Genomic DNA, 12,034 nt, shown 5'->3' on the forward strand with positions numbered 1-12,034 from the left:
CACTGTCCCAGGGTGTCCCAGTGTCCAGCCTGGCCTTGGGCACTGCCAGGGATCCAGGGGCAGCCACAGCTGCTCTGGCAATTCCAGCCCAGCCAGCAATTCCCAATGTCCCATCTGAACAGCAGGAACAACCAGAGCCAGGCAGATGTGGAGCTGAACATCTGGACTTTGGAGTGGGTGGTGTAAAAGGGAACAAAAACTGAAGGGGCAGGTGAGTTAATGAGACAGAACATGTGATTAACAGCTAGTCTTTAAGGAAATAACCTATTTTTGGTTTTGAACATGAAATATATTAAATAGGTCTGTGAGAAAATTGTTTCAAGTTAATTTAAAGTAAAATTACAGAGAGGGTTGGGAAGGGTGAGGCAGGTGGGGCTCCCAGGTTTGGATCAGTTATTTGGAAAACTTCAGTAAACCTGACAAAACTTGAAGGAAACCCGTGATCATTGAAATTTGTGGGGTTTCCTCCCACCAGCCCCTGCCACCTGGCCTTAAATAACATTTCTGTTCATTCTGGTTGTGCTGCAGAGGGGCAGCAGCTGGATGAGCAGCCAAAAGAGTGGATGCTGTAATGTGAACACAAACCATGGTGAGAAGCCCAGAGCTGACAAAGCTCTTCACTTTTAAATCCACAGCCAAGTGGGCTCTCTGTGACTGCCCTCGCTTTGCCAGGTGGTATTTTGCCATTTATTACTGCCTTTTTAAAATATATGTTCTGCAATTCAGATGTGTCTATAAGGGGGATGATATACAGTTGTACTCTGGACTGAGTGCGAGCCATCCGTCAAAAACAAAAGCTAAATTCTCTGTAATAAAAGCCACCAAAAGATTGATATTTCACATTAAAGGCAGAGCTGAAAAAAAAGCAATTTTGTTTATGGGCAAACCTGTGTCTGGAACATTTTTCATGTCATATAAAGATGGAAATCTCACCTTATGGCTGTAGATTGCTGCTATATTTCAGCCTTTACAATTGGGGACAGCTCTGCATGTGCTGCTACCTTAAGAGAGATAATTCCCCACGTGTTGTTGATAGCAATGAGTCTATTGAACACATTCCTGCTGCTTCCAAAGGTGCAGCATTTCCCACTGGCTGGTGGAGCACATTCTTCGGGAAATTTGATTTGTTTGTGGAACTTGTTTGTTCCTCTCAGCTCCTTTCTGGTTTCTCTGGGAAGCTGTGGCTGCCCCTGGATGCCTGGAATGTTCCAGGCCGGGTTGGACAGGGCTTGGAGCAGCCTGGGATGGTGGAAGGTGTCCCTGCCCATGGCAGAGGGTGGGAATGAGATGGGGTTTAACTCCTTCCTGCCCAAACCATCCCAGGATTCTGTGTCTGACCTGCAGCACTGGTTTTGTATCTGGGACCCCGGAGCTTCCTCTGAGACGTGGGGCTGTGGATGGCAGTGAATGGGCCAGGGCAGCTCAGGGTGGGCACAGCAGGAATTTCCCCATGGAAAGGGTGCTCAGGCCTGGGAACTGCCCAGGGAGGGTTGGAGTGCCCATCCCTGGAGGTGTCACCTGGGGGTGGCACTCAGGGCTCCGGGCTGGGGACAGGGTGGGCACAGCTGGAGCTTCCTGGGCTGGGAGGGCTGTGCCAGCCCAGGGATCCTGGGGCTCTGTGAACACCCAGCCGAGCTCTCTCTCCATTCCCAGAGCGTTTTCTCCCTGCTGGCTGCACCTGTGACAGTGTCACGACTCCCAGGACATCTGCAGGAACTGCTCCTGCTCAGGTGGCTGCTGCTGGCCAGGACATAGCTGTTCCCAGCCCCTGCCCCTGCTGGACACAGGGAGCAGGGGGAGCTGCACTCCTGGCCCATTTCCACACCAGGCAGCCCCTTCAAAACCCCCTGGTTCAGAGGTTGGATTTAACAGGAGCTGCTTTGTACCAGGGTCAGGATTTCTGCCAGCAGCAGCCTCTGCCTGCTCCGGGCTGCTCATCCCCCTGAAGTGCTGTGGAAATGGGGGCAGCACTTCCAGCAGCAGCACCAGGTGGATCCTGCTCCTCCAGGACCCTCCCTGGGAGCACCCTGGGCTGGGGGAAGCATCCCTGACCTACTCTGAGCTCTCAGTCTCTGAGAGAGGCAAAAGGAAATGCAAATGGCTTGGCAGAGCCTCTGCAGGTTTTTGCTCCCTGTGCAATACACAGGGATTTGATTTGGCTGTGGATCACAGAGGGGATTCCCACGGGACACCCCAACCTGACAGAACAGTCAGGAAATATTCACAGTGTTGTTACAGACCCATATTGTAATCCTGGCTGTTCCCAGACACTGCAGGGGCTCTCTGTGAGTGCTGGGCAGTCCCTTTGCTATCCAGACCCAGCTGTTGTTGCTGGTGCTGATGAAGCTCAGGGCAGGAGCTGAGAGCAGTGTGCTTGTGTTCCAGTGCTGCTGCCATGGGATAACAGCCCGTGCACACAGCAGGAGCACAGCTGCACACATCTGGCAGCCAGCAGCACTCCCCCTCTGCAGGCAGGGTGGGCCAGGGCCCAGAGCTGCAGGGGATGAGCAGGGGCTGAGAGCACAGCCCGGCAATGTGCACGCTCTGCAAAGGTGGCACCGAGGAGGAGCCGGGCTGAGCAGCTCTCGGAGCCTGGAACTGCTCTGGGAAAAGTTTCCTGTGCAGAAGGCTCTGTGGGTGTGCAGCAGGCTGATGGAATTGCAAGGGATTGAAGGGGTGTCCCCGAGGAGAACAGGGTGCTCCTGCCTGAGTGCCAAGGTGCACCGGCCGGGATAACCTTTGCTCTGTGCTCCTTGGCTGCTTTATTGAACTCTGTGCATTTCCACAGGACACTGAAGGTGCTTTGCACAGTGTTAAACTGGAAAGAAAAAGCTGTGTTTGCAGAGAGGCTGTTTGGAAACCCTGCTTTTGGCTCTCTCTGTGTGTGGGGAGGGCAGGCTGCTCCTGTGCTTCCCATTCAATCCCAGCTCTCCTTGGCTGCAGCTGAGTGTCTGAGCATCCTGTGCTGCACAGACCTGCAGCCACTGATGCCTCAGGTTTGGCTTTTCTATTTACCTGGGCACAACATCTGCTGTGGGCACACCCAGTCCCCTGTGCCAGGAGAGCCAAGAGTGCTGCTCCCTGGAGGGGTGAAACATCAGCAGAGTCTGGCTGTGGGTTGTCAGCTTTTCTGCTTTCTGTATTTCTCTGTCTCAGCCCAGGGATATCCAAGCTCCAGGCTGAGCCAGGGGTGCTCACACAGAACTTTCTGCTGCAGGACAACTTCCCCCAGCAGCTGGTGCCCCCCAGACCATTGCTGGAATTTACCTGCACCAAAACTTGCGCTTCTTTCCCCTCCAGGTGCCTCCCCCTCATCTGAGTTATCAGCCTGAGGTCACAGAATCCCAGAAGGATTTGGGTTGGAAGGGGCCTTAAATCCCACCCAGTGCCACCCCTGCCATGGCAGGGACACCTCCCACTGTCCCAGGCTGCTCCAGCCCCAGTGTCCAACCTGGCCTTGGGCACTGCCAGGGATCCAGGGGCAGCCACAGCTGCTGTGTTAAATTAATCCTAGTTTGTTTGTTTTTTGGTTTTTGGTTCTGTTTTTTTTTTTTTTTCCCTGTTGTTTGGTACAGGAGGGAAATATTGAATTAAAGGTTCTGCTCAAGCCGTTTTCCAGCCTTATTTCATCAGCTGTTTCCAAATGTTGGGTCACTGTGCTCCTGGCTTATTGTTGTTATTTACAGGAGAAAATAAAAGAGGAGTGATACAGCCTGGTGGAGTTTTTTAATGAAATGATTGTCTGACAAATTCCTGTGGCTCTCAAGAAGGCTGGAGGAGGCAGTGCTGTGAGAATTGCAGCTTCCTGAGAAACTGCAGGTTTTTCAGAAGTGTTTTTAGAAATGATGTGAGGGGGAGAGGTTTGGGCTGGAGCTGGGGACGTGGCTGAGCTGAACTGAGCAGAACAGAACCTCTTCAGTGGGGAAGGAGAGGTTCTTTTGTTACTTGTGTAGGGGCAGGGAAAGGATGGGGTGTGAGCCCGAGCCAGGTGTGCCCAAAACCCAAAGGCACCTGGGCTGGGTCAGGAATAGGTGGCAGCAGGATCAGGGCAGGGATTGTCCCTCTGTGCTGGGAACTGCTGAGGCCACACCTCAAATCTGAGTCCAGTTCTGGGCTCCTCGTGACAGGGGACCTGGAGGGGCTGGAGCAGGGAAGGGGCTGGAGAATTCCAACCTCAGTAATTCCAGGATTCTGAGGGACACAGTGAGGCAGTGACAGGGCTTGTTCCCTGTGATAATTCACTCGTGAGGAATTTTGGAAGGAATTCGAGACGGGACCTCTGAGCTGGTTTGATGATGTGTTTTAATTTCTTATCTTCTGCACAGGCAGCAAGGGTGAGTTCAGCTCACATCTTCACTGCACGGCTCACAAGGTCACAAAGCCCTCAGTTACAAGACTCTTTAAGGAGTTATTGACCAATAAAACACTGCCAACAAGGATATTTATGTTTTTGACCCAACCCTTAAATATTTCATCTTATGGAGCCATGCTACAGCGTGAGCTTCCTTAGCCACTCATGTTATGGCACACAAACCACAGTGCTGCATCCTAAACTCCTTGGTTACCTCTGGAACTACTTTCATTTTCATGTCTTAAAGTCTAAAACACTAAACTTTGCTTTAAACTTAGCTCAACGTGTCTCTGCTTTAGACTGTAAATCCCCATTCTCACTTCTGGCACCTCAGTTTGGGAGCCTTTTCCAAGGGCTAAGACCAAATCCTGGGTTTGATTCTGAGCTTTGGCTCCCAGGCCCAAAGCTCTGGGAGTTCCCTGCATTCCAGATTCCAGCATTCCCTGCTGCCTGCGGGTCACACCTTGCAGATCTCTGTCCATCGTGCAGGGCAGTGACAGCTGGAATAACACCCAGCCTCTCCCTGTGCTCCCTGAGCGTTCCCTGCCAGCTGTGGAGGATGATTTCTGCCCAGCAGGGGAGGCTGAGAAGTGGAAGAATGGGATGATTATCCCACATGGATATGTGACCACACAGGGCTGGAAATGGACACGGAAAGAAATCGAATTGAGATGGAGAAGCAATTCAGAGGCTCCTCCCAGGCAGCGCTTGTTCCAAGGGCTCATCCCGCTGAGCTCCAGGATCAAAGGATCACAGTGCAACAAACTGCTGAGAGGCTTTTAAATTTAAACCCAAATCCCTCCTTGATCTCGAGAACAGCAAAAGTCAACTTTGCTCCTTGGGTTTGGCCACAACAACCTTGTGACTTTTGGGGAATTATTTCATTCTGAGCAGTGTGAGCCAAAAAGAAAAAGAATTCTTTGGTCTCCAGCTGATTGTGGGGTTGATCTGGTGGTCAACAATTCTTCTGGGAGAAACAGCAGGATGATATTAAATTTGAATATCCATTTCTTTCAAAAAGCCTAAAACCCCCCCAGAACCAGTGCAACCAAGCAGATTTAATTTTGAAAGAAAATTAGTAGAAAAATAGTCAGGAGCAATTTTCTGTTTTGACATCTTCAGAAGTTTTTTATAACAAAATGTTGTGGGGGTTTGTGGTTTTTGTCTCTTTTTAACACACATTTTGCTGAAACAGCAAGTTCCAATTTGTCTTTTCCTAGCCCCAAATTGATATTTTTTTCTGAGTATTTCTCTGTGAGGAATTTGCATTTTTCAGGTTTTGTTCTAATTAAGGATGAAATCAAAGCTGAAGGTCTTGAGAAAACGGAATCTCATCCTTCTTTGTGTGATCTCTGCTGGGTGCCCAGTGCAGGACCTGGAATGAGCCCTGGCCACCAGGGTTCCTCCTGTGGAGTTTTATTATGGAATAATAAAGGAACAGGAAAGTTCAGGCTGGGAAGGGAATTCTGGATATAACCAGAAAATACAAAGGAAAATATCAGATTGTGACTGGAACTTGTGCCAGCAGAATCAGCTTCTGTGGTTCAGGAGGAATTCAGGGGAAATCAGGAAATTGAGGGGAAATCAGGAAATTCAGGGAAAATCAGGAAAATCAGGGAACTCAGGCCCAGGGTCTGTAACTGAGGATGAGATCCCTTTATCTCCACTCCCACCTTTCTTCCCCTTTTTCCCTCTTTCCCCCATCCAGCTGGATGTGACCCTGCAGCCTGGATCCCTTCTCTGGCTTTGCCTCAGCCCCCAGGAGCTTTGAAACCCCATCAGAAGCTTCCCTTCCTCTCTCTGTGCTCGGTTTTTCCTGCTCCTTTCCTCCTTTAATGAATCCCTCAAAGCAGAAAGGTTTTCAAACCCTGTCTCCCTTTCAAGAGTCTCTCTCTGATCTGCCAGAGCTGTTCCTCTCATCTGAGGAGCGCACAAGGAGACTTCAGTGCCTTGCAGGGGAGCAGAGATGCCCAGGAAATGCTCTCCCTTGCAGGGCTTTAATCCTTGCTCCTGGCAGGGAGCAGAGGTTGCCTTTGGTCTTGTTTGGGGCTGTTCTGTTTCTCTGCCTTAGATCTGGGAAATCTGGGATTTTGGGGAGCCATCTGCGTTCCATCCAAGCTCTTCCTGGACAAGGGGAAGAGTCTGCTAGCCATGGCTGCAGAACCAGAGGAGCGTTCAGCAGAAGGAAGTGGCTCCTGCGCTGCCATTTCCCCCTCTGTGTGATCCCCAGCACGGAATGATCAGGGTGAGAGGGTCCAGCGGGGGGGCCAGCTCCCTGTGCCTCCTTCCCCCGTGTCCCCCTGGCTGCAGGGAGCTGGATTTGGGTCTGGGCTCAGCCTTCTCAGCACCTGCCCCACGAGGTGGAGCTTGGAGCCAGTCCCAGCTGCTCTCTGGCCAAAGACGTTCCCTTTTCCCACTTTGCCCTTGTCCTTGTGCAGGAATGTGCCTTCCCTCGTGTCCTTAGGCCAGCCCAGGCAGGGATCCAAGCCCAGCAGGTGCTCCTGGAGCCTGGCTCAAATCCTTTTCCCACCTTCACATCTTCCCCCCTCCAGCAGCTGCCAGACACTCTTTCCTTCTGTGGCCAAGGGTGAAGATCTCCAGGAATTTCCCGTGGCAGCCAAGTGGCTTCTGCTGCCCACTGCAGGGAAGTGGGAAGTGAATTCCAGGTGCCACTGCAGCCTGTCCCCAGCTGTCCCTCGGTGACAGACTCACCTGTCCCCAGCCCCTGGCACCAGGTGGGTGTCCCTGGCACATCCTGCAGTGACTCTGCCAGATCCTGGTGGCAGGGAGAGGCTACCTCCTCTCACCCAGGTTAAATGAATCCTCAAAGCATCTCCAGGAGCTTTATTTGTGCAGTAACAGGGTTAGCCAAGAATTCCCAAGAGAAGGAAACAATGGTGTTATTTCAGAGAATATTTACATTTCCCTGGTTTGGTGTGTGCAGGGAAGGGCCAAAGCTCCCTGAGATAATCTGGCTGGAGGAAGCCCTGATAACGTGGCTTATCAAAACTTGTGTGTGGCTTGTAGCCTGCAGTGATCTTAATGGATTCTTTGCTTCTTTTCTGCCAGGGCTGGGATTAAATCACGGGATGATGTTTCGTGTTTGGGTTCAGATGTTTATTAGTTCTTATCTCTGTTACAGTCCCACAAACCCTGAGTTCTACAGCATTTCACTAACCAGCTACAAGATGGCTTCCAACATGATGTCCCTGCTCCTTTCAATCCCTGTTTGATGAGCTCCAGACAGCCCTGGGAGGGACCAGCCCCTCTCCCACACTTTAATTCCTCTCTCAGGACCCATTCTGGCAGGATTTTTGTGGTGTGGGCATTCCAAGCTCTGCCAAGGGCTTCACGATCCTGCACTGCAGCTGCCCCAGTGTCTCTGCTGCCTTCCCCAGAAACCATCCAAGAGCCTGTGACAGCACACAGGGAATTTGCCTTTTAGTGATGGGAAACGCTCAAGATTTCGTTGTGGATGGGTCAGAAAATGCTTCACCTGAAGCCCTCACTGCAGTTCCAACATGATGTCCTTGCTCCTTTCAATCCCTGTTTGATGAGTTCCAGACAGCCCTGGGAGGGACCAGCCCCTCTCCCACACTTTAATTCCTCTCTCAGGACCCATTCTGGCAGGATTTTTGTGGTGTGGGCATTCCAAGCTCTGCCAAGGGCTTCACAATCCTGCACTGCAGCTGCCCCAGTGTCTCTGCTGCCTTTCCCAGAAACCATCCAAGAGCCTGTGACAGCACACAGGGAATTTGCCTTTTAGTGATGGGAAACGCTCAAGATTTCGTTGTGGATGGGTCAGAAAATGCTTCACCTGAAGCCCTCACTGCTTTCTGGGCGATGCAGGCAGTTTCTGCTGGCTTTGGGCCACACCACGAGCTGATTTTCCCCATGGAGAGTTCCAGCTGTAGCAAAAATTGCAGCACAATTCCCACCCAAGCCGTGGCTCCTCTCCGGACAGCCATGGCAGGAGCAGGGCACACACTCACACCCTGGGTGCCTCCAGGCCTTTCCCTGCTCAGAAGGCTCCGTAACACACCAAAATCCTGGAAATGTGAGGGTTGGGAAGTGAGCTCTGGATCAGCAACCTCATATTCAGGTGGGGACTGACACTGTGGCAAGGTCTTATACAGAAACAAACCCCACAGCAGGAGAAGCCGAGCCACAGATTCATCCGTTGTCTTTTTTTTTTTCACAGTTCAGAAGTGTTAATTGAACTATTTTGGTTAGATCAATTGGGAGGGCAAGGATAAGGATGGCTCCTGCAATTTGTGTTAATTTAATATTGGTTTCTTTCAGCTAGAGGAGCGGGGAGGTCACGCTGTGGGATGGAGGAGCTGGTGACACACTCTAAAGTGTCTGGAAGATCCACAGGTCCTTTTGGCTCACCCCTTTCACTGCAGGAGCTGCAGGAGCTAAGTCAGGAGTTACCCAAGGGCATCTTCAAGGGTTGAAATCCTGCAGGGATCAAGGATTCAGCAGCAGCTCCTTGTCCCAGACCTGGCATCTGCACAGGATGGAGGGACAGGACCCAGGGAATGGCTCCCACTGCCAGAGGGCAGGGATGGATGGGAGATTGGGAACTGGGATGGATGGGATACTGGGAACTGGGATGGATGGGATACTGGGAACTGGGAATTCCTGGCTGGGAGGGTGTGTGGCATTTACATTCTTTGAACAGAGAGAGACATCATTTTTTTTTCCAGGAATTTTTCCTGGGGAATGTAGTGAGAAGTTCAGAGAAGAAGAGAAAAGAATTTAATTTTCATTCGTTGTTCTTGTTGTTTGGTACATTTGGTAGAATGTGTTATGGAGATTGTTTACTGAAAGTGATTTGTTAATTAGACTTTATTGATAGTTGCTTAGATTGATTGGTTAGTTGAATTAAAGTTGTATCATGACTGTCTCAGACAATCACAGGGTTTTTTTAGTATCTTTTTAGTATAGTGCAGTATTTTCTGGGACCTTTGTCAAAGGAAGGAAATGATGAATCTGACTCCATGTTCTAAGAAGGCCAATTTATTATTTTATGTTGCTATATTATATAAAAGAATACTATACTAAAACTATACTAAACTAAACTAAAGAATACAGAAAGGATACAGACAGAAGGCTAAAGATACTAAAGGAAAACTCGTGACTCTTTCCAGAGCCTCGACACAGCTTGGCTAATAAATAAAAACAATTATAAATAAAATAAAAACAATAAAACCAATAAATAAATAAAAACAATTCACATGAAACCGCCTGTTGGATAAACAATCTCCAACCACATTCCACAGCAGCACAACACAGGAGAAGCAAATGAGATAATATTGTTTTCCTTTTCCTCTGAGGCTTCTCAGCTTCCCAGGAGAGAAATCCTGGCAAAGGGATTTTTCAGAAAATGTGATGGTGACAGTATAGTATTATTTTAGTATAGTATCTCTTGAGTATAGTATTTCTTTATGATAGTATAGTATTAGTGCAATATAGAATAGCTTAATAAAGCATTTGTTCAGCTTTCTGAAATCACAGAGTCAGAGCACATTATTCCCCATGGTGGGTTTGTCCTGCATTGATGAAATGTGGGGAGGGGCTGAGATGGTGGGGTGCTTTCAGTTTGAAACCAGGCAGAAACACTAATTTTCTGTAGTGGTTTTGGTTTGCTAATTTGAGATTTTGTTAATTTTGAGATTTCTTGGCTAACACACTCCCCAGTGTGGTGGGTTTAGTGTTGGCTCATCACTATTGTACTTACTTCTTGTGAGGTAGGATTAGGAGAAAGGTGATGCAGGCTTAAAAGGGTATAAAGAAAACTTTATTAACAGTAACTAAAAGAAAAAAAAAAGTAGTAAGGATTAAAATAAATTCTTTAGAATACTTCTCTTTTTCCTAAGTTTTTTTTTTAACCGATAATGTAAAGAAACAAAACTTAAAATTCCCAGAGCAGCTGTGGCTGCCCCTGGATCCCTGGCAGTGCCCAAGGCCAGCTTGGACACTGGGGCTGGAGCAGCCTGGCACAGTGGGAGGTGTCCCTGCCATGGCAGGGCTGGAATGGGTGGGATTTAAGGCCCTTCCCACCCAAACCACTCCATGATTTTACAGCCTGGGGTTTAGTTTCAGACTTTGCTCAGCATGCCCCACATGTTGCTGGTGTTGGCCTCGGGGCTGCTCCTCCCCACCAAGAGATTTTCCCTTGTGAACCTCTCACTCCTCTGCACCACTGTCCCCTGGAGGGGGTCCCAGCATCCCGAGGGTGGGTGTTGGAGCAGGAATGACATCCTGCTGCAGTGTCCAGAGGAAACCTCAATTCTTCATTTGGAATCCTGGAGCTTGGACATCTCCACTGAGCTGGGGATTTTTTCCTGCCCCTGGTTGTTTACAGCTGGAGTTGAACAGAACCTTCCAGCTGGAATCAGGTGCCCACAGACATCTCAGGCAGCTCCAGGCTGTTGAATTCTCTGAGTTCCTCATTTCTTCTCCACAGACACACACTGGTCTCTGTGGAAATTCCTGCATCCAGGTTATTTTGGGTGATCCTCACAGTCCAGGAAGGCAGGTTGGTGGCCTCACATCTGTCCATGATCAGATCCTATTCATCTCTATTAAATAAAAAACTGTAACTGCATTGGAATATTCAACTCCATCCTCCTGGATAAATAATCCACGATCTCTCCCTAGCTTTGCCAACTTTTTGAATGCCAGAGTTTCTTATCCACTCCCTGCCTCACTGTGATATTTAAATTCACCCCAGCCATCTCAGCAATAGGCTTTGCATGCAACAAGGAATCCCACTCAGAAAACAAATGATCCAGCTGGGGAAAATCTCTGGGAATGGTTTGTAAATGCGTGGGCACAACTGATCCGTCAAAAGAGTTTAGCAGTTTGTCCAATCACTGCAGCCAGCACCATGTAACTTATCTGGGAGATAGCAGAGCACACTTTTCAAATGTTTATCTGCAGCATAACAATTGGGAAACTCCTGTAAAAAAACTCCTTTTTGAGAGGCAGATCAGAATCGGGGCTGCTGTGAGAGGTGTGATTGTGGATTTATGCAGCCCCACTCTGATGGTGGGACCAAGCATTTGTGCCAGGATTGAATGGCTCTTTTCCATTCCAATACTTCCAGGGGGTTCCTTGGGGTCATTGAACTACAACCCTCGGATGTTGAAATGTTTTATTACTCTTGAAGAGGAGGAAATACAACTTTCAAATGGAAAATTGTGTGTGGTGGAAGGTCTGCCCGAGGAAGAGGAGCTGAACTTGCATTTCTTAGGGATATTAAAGAAAAATTAAAGTGGGATTATCAGCTTCTCCGCTTTTCCTCTCAATAAAACCTGGATGTTTTCTGGGCTTCCACAAGCCTGAAGCTCTCTGCTAAATTTCTCACAGTTAAGCAGATGATAACAGCAAAGATTATAAATGCAGAGATCCTGGAAATGTGAAGGAGAGCCCTGTTTGCTTACTGAGGCATAAAAACTTCTTATTGGGGACTTAGATCTCAGTCATGTACATTTAATTTGATTTTATGTCATGTTCTCTGACCAAATTGCTTCCGGTTTTGTTGTGTGGCATTGGGTGTGTTCAGAGAGCAAAACTGAGATAATCATCAGAGAAAGGCTTTTGTCTGTAAATTATCCTGGTGTAAGGGGGTAAGGCTGAGCTGTGCATCCACGGAATCCTCGGGGTCAGCTCTTT

This window comes from Onychostruthus taczanowskii, unplaced genomic scaffold (assembly GCF_017590055.1).
Source record: "Onychostruthus taczanowskii isolate IOZ18803 unplaced genomic scaffold, ASM1759005v1 scaffold100, whole genome shotgun sequence".
NCBI lineage: Eukaryota > Metazoa > Chordata > Aves > Passeriformes > Passeridae > Onychostruthus > Onychostruthus taczanowskii.